Source organism: Canis lupus, chromosome 8 (assembly GCF_011100685.1).
Source record: "Canis lupus familiaris isolate Mischka breed German Shepherd chromosome 8, alternate assembly UU_Cfam_GSD_1.0, whole genome shotgun sequence".
NCBI lineage: Eukaryota > Metazoa > Chordata > Mammalia > Carnivora > Canidae > Canis > Canis lupus.
The window spans coordinates 65002396-65023948 of record NC_049229.1 but is presented as its reverse complement, the minus strand read 5'-3'; the positions used below and the strand labels follow the sequence as shown (position 1 = coordinate 65023948).

At 53.4% G+C, this 21553-nt stretch overlaps 1 non-coding gene across 1 annotated transcript in view; it reads right to left on the bottom strand.

The window, feature by feature from the left end:
* LOC111097153 overlaps positions 1–19190 on the bottom strand; it is a 46161-nt gene extending 26971 nt beyond the window's left edge. The window contains exons 1-2 of the transcript XR_005363743.1: positions 19055–19190; positions 17970–18323 (exon numbers count right to left, since the gene is read on the bottom strand). This is a non-coding gene — a transcript (transforming growth factor-beta receptor type 3-like protein). The remainder of the gene's footprint in view (positions 1–17969; positions 18324–19054) is intronic.
* Between the last annotated feature and the right edge of the window lie 2363 nt (positions 19191–21553).

Sequence of the window (21553 nt, the reverse complement as noted above, 5' to 3'; positions counted from 1 at the left end):
AGATGGGGCTTCTTAACAGGAACCTTATTCCCAAGCAGAGGACACAATGACAAAGATGGCACTGGTTTTACCAAAAGGAGACCCACTGCCCTCAAACACCCTCAACATAGGTCAAAATGAGCCTGGCACACAGGGCATCTGTGTGCCAGGCACTGTGCTCGACCCACCACATGGCATCAGGCCCACAAGACTGCTCCTTGAGCCATTTTTTTTTTGGATAATGAGCCAGGCCCAGCAAGGCGGGACATGCACCCAGTGGTGAAGCCGACAAGGCCAGCCCTGGTAGCAGTCCTTACCCTGGGTGTGGTGTCATTGTGGAGCTTTTAGAAGTACTGGTGCCCAGGTCCCAGCTGACACCAGCTGAACCATAATGTGCAGTGTGGTGTTGAGGAGAATTTGCATTTTTCAGATGCTCCCAGAATCCCAGCACTTGAGCATGATGCCTCAGGCAAGAAGAGGGTCTTCTAATCTTAACTACACACCTACTATGCACCAGACACTCTGCTGGCAGCCGGGGGGGGTGGGGGTGGCATATGTGTGGTGAGTATCGTGGCCTTTCCAAACCAATTTCTGCCCTCAGAGCTTGAGAAATGAAGGCCCCATGTGGGATGAGAGAAGACCTGCACCCTGAGAGCTATAGGGAGTTCCTGGGGGATGGCCCCCTCCCTGAAGGCCCTAAGGAACTTCCAATTCTTCTTGGCAGCAAAAATCTCCTTAAAGGACTAGAGAGGGGAGCCTGGGTGGCTTAGTGGTTGAGCGTCTGCCTTCAGCTGAGGGTATGATCCCAGGGTCCTGGGATCGAGTCCTGCATCGGGCTCCCCACAGGGAGCCTGCTTCTCCTCTGCCTGTGTCTCTGCCTCTGTGTGTCTCTCACGAATAAATAAATAAATCTTTAAAAAAAATTAAAAAATAAAATAAAATAAAAAGTAGGGGGGGGCAGGCAGATGGAATCTTCAGGTCTGCTGACCCTATGCCCATCCAGGGTGCTCTAGACTCCTGTCTCCTGTGACCCCAAATCCCCATGCCCCCAAATCCAAACTTCCCAGGGCGGCTTTGGTGCTGCCCACAGGACAGACTGTCCCTGCCCAAGCTCCCACGCAGCCTCCACCCCCTGCACTGGCCTTGGTCTCCTCCAGCCCTTGGCAGAAGGCATCCTAACACGACTCTCGAGCGGGCCCTGTCTGGCTCTCTGGGCTCCTGCGGTGAGAACATTTTTCCCACTGCAGACTTGGCAGGTCATGCACTCCCTTGCAATGGCCAACAGGTTTCCACGGGGGACCACCTTCCCTGTCCAAACCCAGCGCCCGCTGCTATGTGAGCTGACGCCCCCGGGCCACCCTATGGCCCATCCCTGCAGCCAAGCCGCCAGATACAGTCTTTGGCTCTGCTCTTTTCCTCCATCATGCCCTGACGCTTCTTCCTTCGACCATCATACCATTGTAACCAGAGCTGGCATCTCTCAAGTGCATGGTTTTAATGGATATACACGGTCTCATCGAGTCACACAGCAGCCCTGCCATGTGCACTGAGGCTCGCCCAGGGGAATCTCAGTCTCCAAGTACAGCCACATGGAGCCTGATTCTGAAAACACGGGGTAGCTCACACGCGTGCCGAACTGGGCTAGAGCGAAGGCAGAGATGGCCAGACGTCCTTGCCCTAGAGAGGTCTGTGCTCTTGGGGGAGTGGGGGAGAACCAGACTGGCTCAAATGTCTAAGCTGGGAGCCACCTTCCCAGACACAGCTGTCCCTGGGCGCCCGGAGGTCGGAACGGTACCTGATGGGCCGGTGTGCCAGGTGCTGTCAGGAGCCTGGACGAAGGATGCCACACCAGCCGGGGGTGGCCTTGCTCCTTGGAACACACCATGTGCCCGAGCCATCACCTACTCGCTGCATCCAGGCATTGGCAGCATCCCAAACAGACGCCAAAGCAGCACAACCTGTCCCCCTGAGCTCCTGCAGCAGCTGACTTCACGCCCATCCTGGCAGAGGAGCCAGAGGACACAAGAGCCCACTGGGAGCATGTGCCAAGCTAACCTGAGCAGGAGACAGGCGAGATCCCTATGGGCCGGCAGCACCGAATACTCATGGAACCTTCCGGTGGAGAATGTGGTCCACCAGGGACCTGCCCCTGGAAGCCTCTCAGTGTCGGGGGCTCAACTGTGTCTCCTCAAGAGATGAGTTCAAGTCCTAACTGCTGCTACCTGTGACCTTATATGGAGATCCAGCCTTTGCAGATGTAATCAAGTGAAAATGAGATCGTACTGGATTAGGATGCGCCCTAAATCCAACGAGTGGGGTCTTTTACAAGAGAAAGGAGAGGGAGGTTTGTACACAGACACGGGGGGAGAATGGAACGTGTACATTGCAGAGACACAGCCACAGGCCAGGGGCACCAAGGAATTGCTGGTGGCATCCCCAAACCAGGAAGCGGCATGGACCGGGAGCACCCTAGAACCTTCAGGAAGGGCACGGCCCTGCCAGCACCTTGATTTCAGATTTCTGGCCTCACGAACAGCAGGAGAAGACTTTTCAGTTGTTTTAAGCCACCCAGCTTGCAGCACGGTTATGCAGCCTACGGAAGTAAGCACTCAGCAAGGACACATGACAACAGGGAGCCAAGATTGGAAAAATCCTCCCACACACACATGTCCTGCATGATAATAGGGTATGAAGTCTTGGGGGATTAACACTTGGCAGCAGAGAGATGCTGGTCTGCTGGTCCGCTTTCCTGCTCCACCTGTGTGACCCTGGGCTCCCCCCAAAGGTGGCCTGAGCTTTTTTTCTCATCTGTCATTTCAGCCCATCAAGCCCTGCCCCACACTGCCCAGCATCACAAACTCGATTGTGCCCATGATAGGGCTTCATACATAAAGCTGGTTATTTGAGTTAGGGGACCCCATGGACCCCATGGAAGAGGGTGGAAGTTAACTATAAAAGCCAGCGTTTGGGGCAGCTGGGTGGCTCAGTCGGCCAAGTGTCTGCTTTTGACTCAGGTCATGGTCTCGGGGTCCTAGGATCAAGCCCGTGTCAGGCTCCCTGCTCATCAGGGAGTCTGCATCAACCTTTCCCTCTGCCTGTTCTTTCATCCTCACTCTAATAAATAAATAAAATCTTAAAAAAAATTAAAGGCCAGTATTTTCTCTGAAAAAGGAATCTACATTCCAAAGTCTGGGGCATTGTCATGGCCACCCCTGCCGCGTCTTTAGAGGCTGGGAAGGTGGCCACAGCCGGGCTCCACCCAAGCTCAACAGAGAGCCAGAGAAAGTGAGACCTTGGTGTCACTTCCAAATGGGAATGTGTTTTCAGAAATCAATCAATCTGACAATATCTGCATATGCCAAACTTTTGCTCTTTTAAGTGTTTGCCAGCACAGATTTCTCATCTGCAAATGTTGGTTCAACCTCCATATTGCAATAGGGCTGTCTTTCTAAATCCCGATGGGATCATGACGCTTCCATCTACCCCAACTTTGCTTGGCCCCAATAGGAAAGTTTGGCCTGGGCTCTCCACACTCATTCAGACCTGCATCCATGCTTCTATGTCCAGCCCTGGCCTGGATGTCTCTGTCCTATTCCAGGCCTGCCCAAGCCCACACCTCTTCGGGGAAATTTCCTGGGACCCCCTGCTCCTCATAGACTCCAAACAACTGGTAACTTTTGCTGTGAGCACCCCCACATTACAGCTTGCCTCTACTGTAGATGATGGGACCCCACTCACTTCCTTCATCTGAGAAGACACTTTAGAGCAGTCAACAACCTGGAATCACATCTCATTCCTGCTCTCGCTGGCTATGCGCTTGGACAAGGCAGGTGGCCTCCCTGAGCCACATCATCTCCAGCTTGCAAAGGTATAAGCAGGAAGAGTGGCCCGTAGGAGGCTCAGGACTGCATGGCACACGCCAGGCTGGGAGCCCGCTGCTGGCACGTGTCAGCCCTTCCTGCTGCTCAATGTGCATGGTGCTGCCACTAGGTCACCTCTGCGGACTCCTTAATGCCCATGGGCCCCCAGTGTGCATCCCTAGACTGAATCAGGTCTACCACCAAAGTCTTAATTGCATTTGGCAAAATGAAAAAGCTACGAACAACACACATTGATTGTTTAATTAATTAAACTTAATTAAATGAATTAATTAAAAACAACTAATTTGGGGGGGTGGTGATGCCTGGGCGGCTCAGGCAGGTAAGAGGCTGACTTAGGCTCAAGTCATGATCTCAGGGTCAAGGAATGGAGACCCACGTCGGGCTCTCTGCTCAGTGGGGAGTCTGGTTCTCCCTCTGTCTCTTCCCCTTGCTTGGTCTCTCTCTCTCTCTCTCAAATATATAAATAAAATCTTCTCAAATAAGTAAAAGCCTTTCTGAAAAGCTTATTTTGAAAATTCTGACGTTAAGGTCTTCCTTTTTTGCTCTTACAGGATTTTATTTTTAAGTAGTCTCCACACCCAACGCAAGCCTCCAACGCACAAGCTCAAAATCAAGAGTCACATGCTCTATGGCTGGAGCCTGCTGGGCACCTCCCTCCCCAACCCCTCATTTTTCTTATTATTTACCGTACCATGGGGGTAACACAGGACAAATTAAAGTTTCACAATTTCATGCAATTCTTAGATTAAATAAATTTCCTCACCTCTGCACGTCAAAAGGCTGGCCACTGTAACCCTAAGGTGAGCCAGTTTGGAGGCGCGGTGCAGTGAAGGCTCTGCTTCTTTCTCTACACCCCAGGACCCCATCCCTGAGCAACCCCCCACGGCCTCTGAGGACAGGCAGCTCACCCACCACATGACCCCACCCACCCGGCCACAGCTGTTTAGACTGGAGGGGCCCCCCACTCTAGCCCCACTCCGCTCAGCATCCCTCCTGGGAACCTAGGCCCCCAGCAGAGGACGTGTGTTGGGAGGTCAGTCCGCAGTAGGGCTGAGGCTGCTGTTTTGGGGTGAGCGTTAGTTGGCTATATGCTCAGAAGTGCAGGAAGAGATGGCCAGCATTGAGGGTGAAGGTAGCGTGGCCAGGGCCAGGTGGTGAGATGGGACCCTGCAGGTGGATGAGAAGGAAGGTGTCCTGGCAGCTGCTGCAGATGCTCCTGTGACCATCTCTCCTTGGCCAAGCCAGACTTCACTGCTCAAAAATCTCCCATTGCTTATAAAATTCATGTGTTGATTGTTCTGTCTTCGTACACCTCTAGTTCCACGAGGACAGAGACCTGGTAAGTCTTGCTAGCATAGGTGCTCAACGAAGCTTCTAGATGGATGAGAGGATGATGTGCAAGCTGGACAGCGGCGTTCTGATTCTTGCCCCCCCTCCACGTGCCGGCAGCAGCCCCAGGGGGGAAGCCTTCTCTCTTGAGCTTGCAGGGAAAAGAGTGAGGAGCTCCCCAGGCTCAGCTTTCAGAGACAAGCCAGAAACCAGACAGTGGTGACCGCTCATGGGCTTACAGCAGGGAGGCCTCTGCTGAAGTCCCTTCCCATAAAGAGGGTCCACCCCCCCACCCCCAGGGCAGGGCCAGGCAAGAAGAGGCCCAGGGGCAGTGGGGACACCCTGTGCCCAGTCTGGAGATCAGCCCAAGGGACACAGAAAAGAGTCTGGGGTTCACAGTCCAGGAGAGGGGGGTGGCCTGTGACATGGGGACCAAAATAAAGATTGTAGTGCAAGGTGGGGAGGGCAGGCAAGGAGAGGAGGGGAGGACACAGGGCAGGAGGAGGAAGGAGGGCGAGGGGGGTGGGGGCAGGGGAGAGAGAGGGGGTAGGGAGAGGAGGTGGGAGCAGCCCCGCCATATCCGCGAGGGGTCATAAGCACAGCACCCAGGGCCCATGAAGAAGATGCTTCCATTTCTTTTAAAATCAGAAAAAGAAAAGTAATTTTAGTTATAAGGAAATACTTTAACATATACCATTAAAATATTCATCTTTATATCAGCTTAATCGTCACATGATTTTTAATACTTTCTTAAGGAAGAAGGGGCCCATGGAGACGAGAGTGCCTAAGGCCCCAGAAAGTGAGGTCATGGCCCTGGTGAAGGAAAAGGAAGCGGAGGGGAGGGGAGGGGAGGGGAGAAAAGGGGGGGAGAGAAGGGGGGAGGTGGGGAGCTGGCTACAAGGGGTCTGTACCACCAGTGCCTCTTTGAGCCAAAGGAGCAGAGCCTGTGCTCTTACACGGCTTTACTCGCTTCTTCGGGGGGGATGCCTGGCAGGTGAACAGGAAAGGTGTGTGTGTGGGGGGGGAGCAAGGTGCTCAAGCTGTTTATAAATGTCTGAAGGTGACAGGATGTGCACCGACCGCCAGAGCCACAGCCCACTCTACAGCTGTCGCCTATGCTGTGCAAGCCACCAACGCGCTCTGTGCGGGCTGAGCATGTGCTGCAAATACCCCGGCCCTCCCCCATCAAAAGAAGGAGTCCAACTACCCATCCCCCCAAAGTGAGGGCCTCCAGAACTTGCTTCTAAGGAGCAGCATATGCCAGAAGGGATGGTGTGTGGTTCCTGAGGCAGGGCTGGAGAAGGAGGTACAGACAGACGCCCAGCTCGCTCTTTCCTGGAGCAGGTGTACTGGAAGTCAGGCTGGCCTGGCCAGCTGTGCTGGAAAAACCCCACAGAGAGGCCACACAGGGTTGGAGGAGCCTCCCCATGCCCCCAGTCTGGGATGGGGGTGAGGCAGATATGTGAGCGAGGAAGCCTTCCAGAAGATTCCAACCCCAGGCACAGTCTGAATGCAATGTCACGTGACGACTTCCACAAGAACTCCCTACCCAAGCCCAGGCAGCCCCTGGACTTAATAATAAGCCTAGTAACAAGCATAATAAATGATGAATGACTAGTGTTTGAGGCCACTCTCTGGAATATTTTATAGGCAGCAAAAAATACTCCCTAAACCTCAGTTTGCTTGTCTGTAAAATGGAAACAATAAAAGCACCTGCTTTATCCAGCTGTTGCTCAGATCACATGAAGCTGTCCCGGGAAAGCCCTCATTTCGCACAGAGTCTCCACCCAGAGGAAGCACTGGTACATTAAAGCTCCGACTATCACTCACTCATCATCATGGCCATCGTCCGTTAGGAGAGAACGGGGCTCAGAAAGACCAGCGGAAATGGACAATTGCAAACCGCCCAAGAATCACACGGTGACTTAGATGCTCCACGGTCTGACCCTGAGAACAGCTTCAAATAAAAAGTGCATGCTCCTGGAAGTGGCTGTGACCGTAATCACAATGTCACTGAAGAACAGTCACTCCAGCCTGGGAGGCGCCAGGTCCTTGACCAGAAAAACAGGAGACACTGAGGTCAGGTACTCAGAGTGTCCTCAGCAGTGGCAGCCCCTGCCTACCCGCGAGGCGGCCACACACCTGCCACCATGTATGGCTCTGCTCCCCCCTTTTATCAAAAGTCATTAAAGTGGTGACACCTACAACACGTGCCAGCGGGCAGGTTACCTTTGTCCCAAGTTGCAGCACCGTGTGGAGCTCCAGAGATTATTCACCTAATGCACGTGTTTACTAAGTCTGGGGGTGATAAACCTGGGGAGGTTTGCAAACTATGCCTCCACATTCGGCAGGCTGGGCTGTGACAGTTTATGAAAGGGAACTACGCTTACAGATCTACCTAATAAAGCCTTGAAAGTTTTACTGTGTTGGAGGCAGCCTGCAGGACTGCCATCACCACCGGGAGAACCAGCCTGATAAGGCCAGAAGATTCCAACCCCAGGCACAGGAGAGCCAGGGTGCTCCCGATGCTCGGCTGGGTCAGGGTCGAACAAGCCCCTCCCCACACAGCACCCCTCACTAGCCACTAAGGTGCCTGGAGCAGCCAGGACTGGGCCAGCTCTGTCCCTGATGCTGGGGATCCAGGGGACACACGATTGTAAGGAGACAAGAGGCACGGATGGTGATGCCACAGGGCAGTTTGTGCCACATCTGGCAACGTCCAAGGAGCTTTGAGAGCCAGTGTCACAGGCTTTCCTGGGACATTTGACAGGGCTTTTCATGATACCCAGAGCTCCAGAGACCTCAGCCTCATTTCTTTCCCTGCCCAGACCCTGAGAACCGTCCTAATTTCCTCCCTTATTGCTCTTTTCTTGCATTAAATATCCACACAGGCTTCAGAATCCAAAGGCGTGAAGAAGGGACCAGAGATGTAGGTGTCATGCCCAGTCCCCTCCAACACAGGTCATCCAGGACCCTGGCTCTGGCCCTGGCTTCCAAGAGGAAAGGCAGAGGAACAAGGAGAAAGCCACGTCCTCCCTGCCTGGTTGGTGGCAAGGCAGTGTGAGTACAAACTGTCCGCTGCCACGTGGACACCTGCCAACGCTGGGCATTGGCCAGCCTCAAAGATCATGACTGACTCCGGAATGATTTGGTGCCCTGCTCGGCTACAAGCCCACTGTGCAACCTTGGGCCAGCAGCCTCACCTCTCTGGGCCTCGTCTGCTGACCTATAAATGGGGCCAATGACAGGGTGGAGCTGCCTTCCCTTCCTGGGCCCACATTCTGGGGCAGTGCACTCTCAGGCCCACGGCAGCTCTTCACACTGCCCCAGAATGCTTTGCCCTTGGCATGATTTGGCAGTCGGCCTGTCCCAAGGAAAGGCTCTTTGCCAGGGCCAACTCCCCAGAATCGGCTAAGAATTTACCCACTGGCCTGTGGAACATGCTTCTTTTTCTTCTCTCTCTCCTCCCCCCTTAACAATGAGAAGGTGGAGGTGGAGGACCGAGGTGAGATAAACACCAGTGACCCCTGGAACCTTCTTTGTGTGTCATCTGCCCCGCCAGGTGTGCAGAAGTCAACACCCTGCTGAGCATGATGATCTCAAAGCAAACGGGCGCTGAGTGGCACACACTTTGGCTCCTGACACTGACTCTGTTTCCCACCCATTCAGCCCACTGCAGGGGGAAGCTCAGGGACGCTGGCCGGCAAATGCATTCCCTGGAATCTCTCAGCCGTGGATGTAGGCCTGGGAGCATTGTTTGGAGGCCAGGAGCAGCCTGAATGTGTTCACAGAGGCGCAGGGAGACCCACAGCTCGGTGCATCAGGCTGGGACACTGCCCACTCCATTTCCTGTTGGCCAGAGTCCACCACGGCTGGGCAGCAAGTGCCTGAGCCAGCGGCTCCCTCACCTTGCCTCCCAACCCCAGCAGGGCCGGTGGAGCTGGGGTCTGGGCAGCAAAGCCCAGAGGATCGCTCAATAACTAGAGACAAGTGGAGCACAATTAAATGGCCTGGAGGTCCTCCCCCCACCCCCCCCCCACCGACAATCATGCTTACATCCACACAGTGTGTCTCCCTGAACATTTCATACACGTTCACTATAATACAGAAGTTACAGAGGGAGCATGAAACAGGATCACCAGCTAGCTTTTCAAAACCCACATCCTCACTCAAACACCTCCCATGGCTCCTCATCACTTAGAGGACATGGAACACTCCTCCTCCTAGCATTCAAGACCCACTCCCAACAGGCCAAGTCTGATGCACTTGCTGCCATAGCCTGACACTATAGCCCCACGCCACCTCCTTGCTCATCCATCCCTGGCAGCCCAGCCTCTGCACATGTGCTCATACCTTCCCTTCTGGAATGCCCTTCCCCCTCATCTCCGCTGGACAAGTTGCTACTCGTCTCTCAAGGCTGATTGTCAGATGGCCCCAACGTCCCGCATCCAAACACACCTTTCCCACCTCTGCCTGTTAGCTCATACCAACCACTGTAATGAGCTACAGGTAGTTACATAACACATCTCCCGGCTATCTCGAGAGTCAGTTAAAGACAAGGAACACTTTGTCCACCGTCATCCCCGACACTACCCTGCCTGATGGACTCTCAGTGGAGGCTTGGTCAATGCTAACACAGCAGGAATTTGAAAAAGTACCAAAGCTCAGAGTGAAAGTGTCTCCTTCTGTAAGATTCAAGGAGAAGCATCTGCACCGGGCAGGGCCCAGAAAGAAGGATCTGAAGTTTTCACAGCCTTTTCTGTGTTGCTATACTCCTGGGTGGGCTGGTTTCAAGGGGACCCAAACCAGTGCCCTGTAGTGACCACATATCCCATCTACAAGACTCCTTATATCTTTTATATCTCTACCCAGTTATTCCCTCAGCTTGCCTTGGAGGCAAATCTTCCAAAATGGTCCATCTCTCACTCCCACTCACCATGCGATCAATATTTCTGAGTGCGGTTTGCTGTGCTTAACCCAGGACAGCCACTCCTGATGAATAGCCCGGAGCTCCTCCTCCCTAGTGGGAGAAGATAAGGGCCCAAGGAATAATGTCTAGGCCTCACTGCTCCCATCTGTAGGAAAGCCAAAGCAGGAGTCAGAGTAGAAAACCAAGCATTCTGCTCCTCTAGAGCTGCCATTTCTCTGGAGCATCATGGAGCCTAGAACAGTGCCTGAACAGAGGTGGTGCTCCCTGAGCATTTGCAGAGTTAAGGGGGGCAGGATGGAAGGACTACTAAGATTAATGGCAGCTAAAGGAACTGTCCAGCCCAAGGTAGGGAGAGATCCAGCCTATTTCTAGAAACTTCTTCTGAAAGAGATTTCTATATCCATTTTGATAATCCCATCCAGTAAAGAGGTACCCCCAAAATATGGAGCCCAGTTAAAGGGCTGCTCCTAAAACAACTTGTACTCTGGTAGAAGGCCTGGAAACTTGAGATCTGCCCCAGTGCACTTAAGCGTATCCATCTGCATGGGTTTTCACAGTAATGGTGGGTCAGAAAGTAGTTGCTCCTCAGGGGTGTTCCCTGCCCTCTGAGCACCCAGCCTCATCAGTTCCCAGTTCTCACGGGCTCTCGCAGAGTGAGTGCCTGCCAGCTGTGTGGTTTCAGGGACGGCACAGAAGCCAGTGTGGCTAGAAGGGCAGAAGCAAGGGGCTGGAGGTGGGAGAAACAGGCAGACTCAAGACCACCTCGGGCAGTGCATGGGGCCTTCCCAAAGTCCTCAGCCACCACTCTCGGGGAGACAGCAACATTGGGGAGCTCTGAACAGAGGAGGGTTGTGAGCTGGGGACCCACTGGAAAACAAACTATAGAGGGCAGGAGGGAAGCAGGAAGAGTGGCTAGAGAGGGGAGGGTGTTCTGGGTGGACCTGATGAGAGTGGCCAGCACGGGAGGAGTGTCACATTCTGAAGATTTTACAGCAGGAGGGGCCATTAGTGATCAACCAGCCGTGAGAACCAGCGGATCTGGAATTTCATTGTGCCTGAGATAAGAATTACATGGAAGGTGTTAAAAATACAGACTCTGGGTCTGATTTAACGGGTCTGCAACAGGGCTCAGGCGTCTGTGCTTTAGTTAAGCTCCTGGGTGTGTTCATGGAACTGGTCCTGCAAACCACACTTGGGAAAAACCCTGCAAGGCCCAGTCCTTGCACCTGACAGCCCGGGAAGCCAGGGCACGAACAGAGTGCGGCAGAGGCTTGTCGTTAGGAACCCAGGTGGGACAGAGAGAAGGCAGGCCTGACCCATAGGCGCCTGACTACCCCCCAGGCTCTTCCCACCAGCCCACTAGCCAGGAATTCCAGATTTTGAGCAAACTTCTGAAGGGCAGGCGGTGGCATCCCAGGCCTCAGAGAATAGGAGCCGTGTACGGACATACGGACACACTGCGGCTGTCTTGTCTCCCACGGCAGCCCCCATCCCCGCAGGGCCTAGAGCTGGCACTTAGTACACTTGTGATCAACTGTTGACAACACCTGTCAGGCGGCAGAATGTCGGGGCTGGTCCCAGGGCTGAGGCAGAAGCAGAGGCAGGCACACTGGACCAGAGGAGACGGTGCCAGGCCTGGGCAGATGGACAGAGCAGCTTTCTGAGTCCACAGGGATGTCCTGGGGCAGGCCCGTGGACACGCAGCCCTGATGCAGAAGCAGCACAGGCATCTCCAGGGAATTTCAGGACCGAGGCAATGTCAACACTGTCAGTAAAACTGGCTGAGGACGGCCTCAGCATTCTGTTTTAGAAGCTGAGGGGACGGTGCCACTCCAGCTTTCTGGGTGGAGAATACGGGGCGCAGACTTCCATGCCTACCCTTAGGCTTCACATCTCAAAGCCAGGCTTACATTTTTAGAAGTACTCGATAACGCCCTCTCAGCAAGTGAACGGAGCTGTGCACACTCATAAATCATCTTCAGCTTGGGCACTGTGCTCTGAAGCCCCATTCATTTTACTTAGAAATATAAGACTTGTCAATATTGATCGTTAAGAAGATGCCGATGGCTGTTATCATCTACTTTCTGAATTAAAAGGAAATCGAGCCTCCTTCGGGGGTGGGGGGGGGGTGTCACATCGAGGCCATAATGAGCTAGAAGAGTCGACCTGTGGCAGAATGAAGCCAGGGTGTTGGCCAGGATCTCAGACCACATTAGCAGACACAGGCTGAGAAATTGGGGTGACCAAGGCCCTGGATGTGCCCTGTTTGCTTTTCTGCTTCAGGATGCTAAGGGAGGCACATACTTAACTCATCACAGATTATCAAGAGCCTGAACCAAGTGGGAAAGCACTGACCACCCCCAAACACCACCACGGACCCCACGGTTCAGGCTTCAATAATGCTCGATCGCAGTAGCAGGTAGCCTCGCAAATTCTGAGCCACGCTGCTCTGCGCCTACCAGGAGGGGCCTGTGAAAGTGTAGGCTTTAACCCCACGGAAAGTGCCCTGGTCACTGGCGCTCATCATAAGCCACCAGCACAGACGGCATAGAAAAATCTAAAACTCTTTAGTGATTTTATTCTTGGATTCTTGGAGCTGCAAATGGACGTTAAATCATTCCTATGACCACGTCCTAAATACTGTTCATTGTAACCACAGATCGCGACTCACAGACTTTGGTGGCCTCTCTCTCGCCCTACCCTGATGCCTCTGTATGGCTACTTTGGCATTTTTTGCCACTTAGCGGCCATATATATGTACTAGAAGTCTGGCCCGGAGCTGAAAATCCTGGGCATCTGTTCTCTCAAGGTTTGGGGGCAAAAGGTACAGACTCTATGGGTCTCCTGGGGGCCATGCAATGTTATTTCTAATTCATCGAATCAAAAAATTGTGCTGGCCACAAAGATGCTTTGGTATCTTACAGACGACAGATGAATCACAATGGAGTCTTCCAACACATTCTGTCTGCTTTATCTCGTTAATCAACTATCAGGAAACTTGGAAGCTCTTGGCAGATAAGCAGTTCCGTAATCCAGGAGAGACAGAGGGAGGGTCTTGTTTGTCAAGACGTCACTCACATGACGTGGGCAAGGCCTGCGTCAGGGCTGGCAGGATTTTAAGCTGAGGACAAAGAGAACCAGCCTGAGTATCGTTACTAGAATGTAGGGACAGGTGACTTCGGTGACTCCCTTACGACCTGGAAATCCTGTGTCTGGTGCCTCCTGTTTGGGTATAGATGCCACTCATCCAGATCTGCAGGCCGATCGGCAAAGGCCAGCAGCAGCCCTACAAACCTGTGTGGACTTCTGGCCGCTGGAAAAGCCTGTGACAAAGGCATCTCTATTTGCTGGCTTGAAAAGTTCTTCAAAACCTGCATTTCCTCCAAGTCCTGGAAATTCTTAAAAGCTGCAGCCGAACCTTGAAATTCTGGTATATGTTCCTCCTATTTCCTTCTGGCTCATTGTTTAGGGAGGATTAACCTGTGTGGCATCTTGGAGGAGCAGTCACACTCCTTTGAAAAGCTTCTCTTACATAACTTTGATTCTGGGGCCCTTTTAAGAGGTGCAGGCTAGCAACGCCTTCCGAAATGTCCTACGTGCCAGCGTGTGATCACTTCCCACAGAACCCCAGGGTGACACAAGACCTAGGGGAGTTATTTTAGCTTCCCCCAAAGAACTACCAACGCTAACCCTTTTTTGGGTAACACTTGGCTTATCTCTAAACACCTCCGCAATCTAACACATCTGGCACGGAGTTAAAATCCCAGCAAAAATCCAAACAAAAATCCCAGCAAATTCAAAATTCTCTGAATAGTCAAATCACCCCCAGAGGTCACCCGCGTCAAATTCTTGCATGCTTTCTCAGTGCCATGGTGTTGTTTAGAAATTTGGGATGAAAGGACACAATGTGGTTGCCAGGCACATTGCAGTGATGGTGGCAAACAAGGGGTGGTGCGGGTGGCTTAATTTGAAATCCTGTGTGGTTCTGGAATTCACTAACTGTGCAGGGTCTGAGCGACACACTCCAGGGGACCATCTCTCGAGCCCCGGGCTCCTCATCTAGAACGGGAGGTTGGTGACGTCTCCTCTGCAGAGAAGATGGGGTGTTTGAGGACTGCTGGTTCCCTTCCCCGTCATCTCCTTCCCTACCCTCTGTACCTGCTGGTGACTGCGGCTCTGCTAAGGAGCCCGACCTCAGACACCAGACTACTTCAAGTGTTACCAGGAAGCCCGCACAGAGAACCCGGCAAAAACACCCCTGCCAAATCTATGAACTTCTCACCATCTTTCAGCTTCGGCTGACTTCAAGGCTCTAATTAAAGTACTTTCCATTTTCAAAACAACTGCAAACAGTAATTACATACTTCCCCTCCTTACCTTCCAGGAACAGCCTGAGATGGAGGCAGAGTCTCAGAGTCTCCAGGACCTCAAGTTACACACACAGAACGTCATGTTCCTCCTACCCCAATGACCCAAATTACATACAGGCTCCTGCGGCTCCGGCCACATGGACCCTAGAGAGGGTCACAGCTCACTTGAGCCCTCTCGGATGGGTGTCAGACTCCACGGTGCTGGGGACACTGGCATAATTGCCTTGAGGATGAAAGCCCCATCATCACACATTCAAGGTAGAGTCCCCACTTAGGGTAATAAAGAGCATGTTTTATCATGACTAGTTCTCCTTACTGTGTGTATGGAAGTCTAATTGGAATCGTTACATAACCTTAAAGTACGGAGCATTCTGGAGCTATTAATAACCAGCTGCATCCCAATCCGAGGATTGTTCAAGCTCAGAGTTGGAGAGATCACCTTTTACTAACGTGCACACACACACACACACAGACACTTGCACATGGACACATGCAAACGTACACGCTCACTGCAGGTATGTAAAACGATGTCCTGAGAACCTGAAACATTTGTTCAAAGTCACAGAGCCAGGAACAAATCCCACGTTCCCCGGCCTCTGGCGATGTTCCTTTCACCTGCACGTCCCATAGGTACCTTCATACATCCTTAACGTTGCACAAACCCCCAGCACCCTCTGGGTTCTCAGGATGCTGGGTATGTCAGCTCTGAGCAAGACGTCATGGCCTAGACTCCCGATTCAGGGATGGGATGCCAACAAGAGAATGCCTCATTGTTATGCCTTTGTGATACAAACCCATCCTGTCATCCCAAAAGAAACTGAGGCACCCAAAATATATTTGCACATGAAGCCTCTGTATGTATGCTGTGCACGAGCTCAGCCTTAAAGATCTTCCAAAAAAGAGATGGGTTTAAGGCAAACCCAAAATTGAAAAGGGAGAATTTATTCTTGATGGTACATTTTCATGCTGGGGAAAAAAAAATGGGAAAAAAATGGGAAAGAAGTGATGAATTAAAAATAAAATTATCAGGAACAGGAGTAACGTTTTACTGTGTAACCTGGCTTTGGGTGTCAGTAGTGTGAATTACGACATAAAAATTGTTCTTTCATAATGACACAATCATTTCTAAAAGTAACTCAACAAAGATTGTTTCTCTGCATTCGTGTTTATACAAACCTGCCCAGCTAGCTACTCTGAGCTGAAACACACAACACCCACCATGCTGGGAGATTAAGCCCAATATGAGATGCATTACTTGCTGTTTGCAGACCCTATGAGCTTGTCAAAATAAAAGCTTTGCTCTGGTTTTGTGAATCTGAAGCAGTCACAAAACCCACTGGGAGCTTAGTTTCTGAGAAAAAGGTGAGACATGCCCATTTCACTTGGGATTCAGTAACACTTTAAAAGGCTCATTAATCCACATCTTTAAAAGACCTATGACAACCCTATCAAGGGCCCATAGGTCAAGTTGATGGATGTAGCTGCAACAGGCACAGAGCAAGGCAGAGTCTAAACATCCTTATGGCCACCTTTTCTGTCACAGTCCCACTGTGTCCCTGCTGAGGTGGGCTGCACCTGTCACTAATATAACCAGCAATCAATGGAGTGGGGGGATTCTAAAAATCAATTCATTTACGTGGCTAATTGTTTAGGCTGAGAAGGCCTTACCTATTTAACTAAGATGGATTCTTGCTGGAAGGGACAGGCAGGCTCACCAGCTTGCCACTTTCTAGCCAGCTGGACTTCTAATTGATTTTATTGTATTTTATCAGTTCCTAGAGGCCAATGTCATTACTCCCAATGAAAAGCCTAACCTATCCCATAACCCTAATCTGGCACCTTGGGACATTTTATAGCCACCATGCTTTAGACTAATAATCCACCAGAGCACCGCTCAGCCTTCCTTCCCTCCGAGTGGAACCTGAATCTTGCAGCTCCCCCCTTTGACCATGTCCTCTTCTTGGAAATCAACAGCTTATTCAGTGCAGAGCTATGCATCCAAATGTATATGTCTCATGAGCTCACACATCTCAGTTCAGGCCAGTAACCCACTCTCGGCTTGCAGGACTGTTTAGTTGGAAAAGAACTGAGAGGTCATCCAGTCCGACTCTGGAGAATGGGGAAACTGAGCCCCCGGTCTGCTACAGGCTTTCCCTGCACTGATACCAACACTGTACCTGTCGTGGAGACCACCACCACCAAGCCTAACACTTGGACATGTGATCAATTAAACAAGTCGTTCGGACCTGGACCAAACAATTCTGGGTGGTTTTCCCCCTTCAGTGTCGGCCCAAAGGCACTTAAGCAATCTGAAAAGCTCCAAGCTGGAGAACTGGGTACAGGCAGAAAGCCCCATGTCTACATCAAGTCCCCTCCCCGTTTCTTCTGGGCTGGCCAGTGTGAAGTTCTGCTGCCACAGAGGGTTGGCAAGTGTGAGCCGAGAGAGAATTTCGGCTGGGGTCGGCTCTGGAACGGTGGCCATCTGGGATTAGCCCCAGTGCTTGTTAAGTAACCATCTCTAAGACTTACACAATCAGGGGCAGGCAGCCTTGATTAGCCCTCACCCCACAGAAAGGTTTAGGACATGCTTCTGAGGCTGAGCATGTGCCGGCAGGCACAGCCTAGAAGGGGCTCGGGAGAGGAACCAAAGCCTGCCCTTGGCCTCCTTGAAGAGGCCGGAGAGAAACAGGATCACAGGAAAGAGAGCACCCAGGGAACATGTTATCCACCCCCCCTTAACTAAGATAAGTAATCTTATGCTTATAGTTCACACGAAGGGTTAGCCACGCCACCGAGCAATGGACAAAAAAAATATATGCTATGGGCAGTTTATTTCCCCCCAAGCAGATACTGACGGGCACAAGTGCTTCCACACACATGCAACGACTCCAGAAGGAGGCAGTTAGTAGAACTGGGACAAGTGTGCTTGCTACAAAGGGGTCAGGCTGGCAGAAAGAGTTCCCTCATTTTCAATCCTGGCCTCTCGCATCCTGGCCTTGTGACCTTGATTGAGTCATTCAACCTCTCCGGGCCTCAGTTTCCAAATCTGAGCCACGGAACAAGGGGAGCCGACTTCCCTGGGTGTTTCGGAGGCACGCTACCCAGCACAACTCGGACACCCATTACGTAGTCACTATACACGAGTCGTCTCCCCCACAAATGAGGTGTCCCCCCCACCCCACCCCGCCCCCCAGAGGAGTCTGAACCAAGATGCATATATCCTTCTCTGGACCAAACAGGTCTCCTGCCTGCGTGTCAAGCCCGCATCGGCCTCCCCGATGGCACAGGAGAGCCCGGGGTCCGAGGGCGCCCTGGAGGTTCAGCCTCCCAGGCAGGGTTTTGGGGATAGAAGAAATGGAGGGGGTTCAAGGGGAAGCCCCGCAGGCTCCCAGGCTCTCGGTGGGGGCCGGACAGGGGGCTCAGGGGAGGCCTCCGGGCGGGCTGAGGGGCTTTGTTCCCGAGGCGGAGGGCCTGGCTTACCGAGCAGCGCATCCGGAGGCGGGCGGGGGGCGCGCGGGGCACGCAGCAGAGCCACAGCCCGGCCGGGGCCCGGGGCGCCGGAGCCGGAGGAAGGCGAAGAGCAGCAGCAGGAGGAGGAGGAGGAGGAGGAGGAGGAGGAGGAGGAGGCTGCCGCGGGCTCCTGCCTCATTCTCCCGGGCAGCGCCGACCCGCTGGCCGCCGCGGGCTGGGGCTGGCCGCCGGGCCCCGGAGCCCGCGCGCGCCGCTCATGTCCCCGTCCGCCGCTGGCGAGGTGTGCGCGCAGCCGGGTCCTCTCCGTCTCCGGGCGGCGCCCCGGGGCTCCTCATGCCCCGCGCAGGGGCTCGGCGCGAGGACCTGGGGGGGCAGCGCCGAGGGGAAGAGAGAAAGAGAGCGTGAGAGCGCGCAGGGCTGCACCCGGGGGCCGGGGGCGGCGGGCGCCCCGCAGGACCGCGCGCCCCACCCACCGCCCCGCTGCGCGCCGGCGGGGCGCCGAGCCCCAGAAACTTTAGCACATGGCCTGCAGGTGCCCGGCTCCGCGCGCGCCCCCCTCCCTCCCCGCCGCGGCCCCCAGCCCGGCTTACCGGCGGCCACGGCGCCCGGGGACCGCGGCGGGGGGGCGCCCACCCGGTGCGCCCCGGCTGGGGAGGAGCGGGGCGCCGGCGGCGGCGGGGTCCCCGCCTGGGAGGGACACCTGGGCGGCGGCGCCCCGCGCGGCTGGGGGGGGCGCCCCTGGAGGGCCGGCGCGCGGGTCGGGGTCTGCAGCCCCGCGGGGAGGCGGTCCGTGCGCCCCTCCCGCGCCCCGCGGCGCGGCTGCTGACGGCGCGCGGGCTTCCCCGGCCGCGGGTCTGCGGAGCCAGCCCCGTTACCTAGCGACTCGCTCCGGGGAGCCCACGCTGACGCGCGCGACGAGCCGGGCTGCGGCAGCCGAGGGGAGGGGAGGGGAGGGGAGGGGAGGGGAGGGGGAGAGGAGGGCGGGCGGCTGCGGCCGGAGCTCCTCCCTCCGCCTCCCCACCGGCGCTGGGGAGGGGGCCCCCGGGAAGACGCGGCCTCAGCCGGGCCGCAGGGCGGAGGGGGCAGGCGCGCACCCGGGAGGCGCGGAGATGCTCCTTCGCCTTCCCTGGGGACGCAGCAGCAGCAGGTGGCGGCGTGGCCGGCTGAGGCCCAGCGCCCCGAGGCGCGCGGAGATGGGCCCGGCCGGGGCGGGAGAGCGGCGAGCGTGGCTGTGGGCGCGTGGGTGTGTGTGACACGCTCCCACCCACGTGGCGTGCATGGGGAGCTGAGGACGCGAGTGAAGGAGGAGCCTCCTTCTTCCTTGGTCTCCCTCCCTCCTTCCTGGACATTTGCTCCTCGGATGACTGTCCCTTTATCATGGAAGCACAGGTCGCTCAGCTCCCTGCCCTGAGCTCCTCCTACCTTCCGAGAACAGGAGGTTGGGCATCTGCATGGCGATCAAACCGCCACCACCACCTCCCCTCCCGGGCCCTTGGTGATGCTTCCCCACCCCACCTCCCGTGTGCCCTTGTCCGCCTTGGAGACCCTGTAACCTGCTTTGCGGTACCTTTCCGGGTCTGCATTTGGGGCCTTCCAGACTGGGGTTTGCATATGGGCTCTTTGAATTGTCTGCAGTGTGTAGGATGCTCCTTAAGTTATTTAACATCTTCACTCACCTGGAGTGCTTGTCAGTGAGCTACAAAACTGCACTGAGATACTGCCTCACACCCCGCCTCAGAATGCCTAAAATTGACAAGTCAGGAAAGGACTGACATTGGAGAGGATGCCGAGAAACGGGAACCCTCCTCTTACACTGTTGGTGGGGATGCAAGCTGGTGCAGTCACTCTGGAAAACAGTATGGGGTTTCCTCAAAAAGTTAAAAATAGAGCCACCCTAGACCTAGCAATTGCATTACATACCCCAAAGATACAAATGCAATTTGAAGGAGCACCTGCACCCCAATATTTATTATAGCAATGTCCACAAGAGCCAAACTATGGGAAGAGTCCAGGTGCCCGTCAACAGATAAATGGATAAAGAAGATGTGGTATATATATATATATATATATATATATATATATATATATACACACACAGTGGAATATTAGTCATCAAAACATGAAATCTTGCCATCTGCAACGACATGGAGGAAACTAGAGGGTATTATGCTAAGCGTATTAAGTTAATCAGAGAAAGACAACCATCATATGATCTCACTCATAGGTGGAATTTAAGAAACAAAACAGAGGAGCATAGGGGAAGGGAGGGAAAATTAAACAAGACAAAATCAGAGAGGGAGACAAAGCATAAGAGACCCTTAATCATAGGAAACAAACTGAGGGTTGCTGGAGGGGGAGGGAGTGCAGGGAGGGGGTAACTGAGTGATGCACATTAAGGAGGACACGTGACGGAATGAGCAAAGGGTGTTATATACAATTGATGAATCCTTGAATTATTTCTGAAACCATTAATACTGAATTAAAATAAAAATACTGAATTTAAATAAAAATTTAAAAACCAAAAATAAATAAATAAACTGGGAGTGCTTGTCTCCAAAACTCCTACCTAAGTATTAGCATCTAAGGTGCTCCAAGAATGTGAACATGTGTCTGCTGTAAGGCACGTACAGCCCATCTCTTGGTCTTCTGGGACCTCATGAAAGCACACCCCAGCACCCAGGATATGGTGCTGTGACGTAGCAGGCGGGGACTGCTGCTTTTACAAGGTAACTTGCCCAAGTCCACTGGATGCTTCCAAGTAGAGCTGGGCCCAAACGTAGGCCTCCTGGTTTCCAGACTCTCATACCCTACCACTGCCCCCTCTTCAACAGTTGGGTGCAGGGAGACTCACTTCTCTGCTCCTCAGAATTCCTCCTATTCCTGCTACAGAATAGGAACCACTTGCCACCTCATCCACAGGACCAAGCTCATGCCCATTCCCCACCCTGCTATCCTTTCTTCCTGTCTGATATGGATGTGGGGGTAAAGGAGCAGAAGATGGACCCTACAGAGGATGAGGGGGATCCTACCTACCCAAGAACAACCCATACCCCAGCTGTGAATCTCCACAGGGCAGATCCCTCCCTTAGGGGTTTCGGGTAATATCAGGCCTGAGTGGGTTTTGATGGCCCAGTGACAGGATACTTCCTCCGATCATCATCATCATCATCATCATGATCATCATCATTGAGATGCCGTAACTCATGTTGAAAAACCCTGCAACCCCATCCAAACAGAAACCTGTATCTTAAGAAACCAGGGTCAAAGGCAACGCTCTCCTGGGAAAACCACTTTGCAGCTGAGCCGTGTACAATGGTTGAGATTCAACATTTTCTTTTTTTTTCTTCTTCTTTTTTTTAATGTTTTATTGTAGTTCAATTTGCCAACATATAGCATAACACCCAGTGCTCATCCCATCAAGTGCCCCCCTCAGTGCCCGTCACCCAGTCACCCACCTCCCTTTCCACCACCCCTTGTTCATTTCCCAGAGTTAGGAGTGAGTGTCAACATTTTCTAGTGAAGTTGGAAGCAACACCTCTAAATCCCCGATTAGATTTTTATTATGGTTGACGACAGCCAGATAGCTGGCCCAC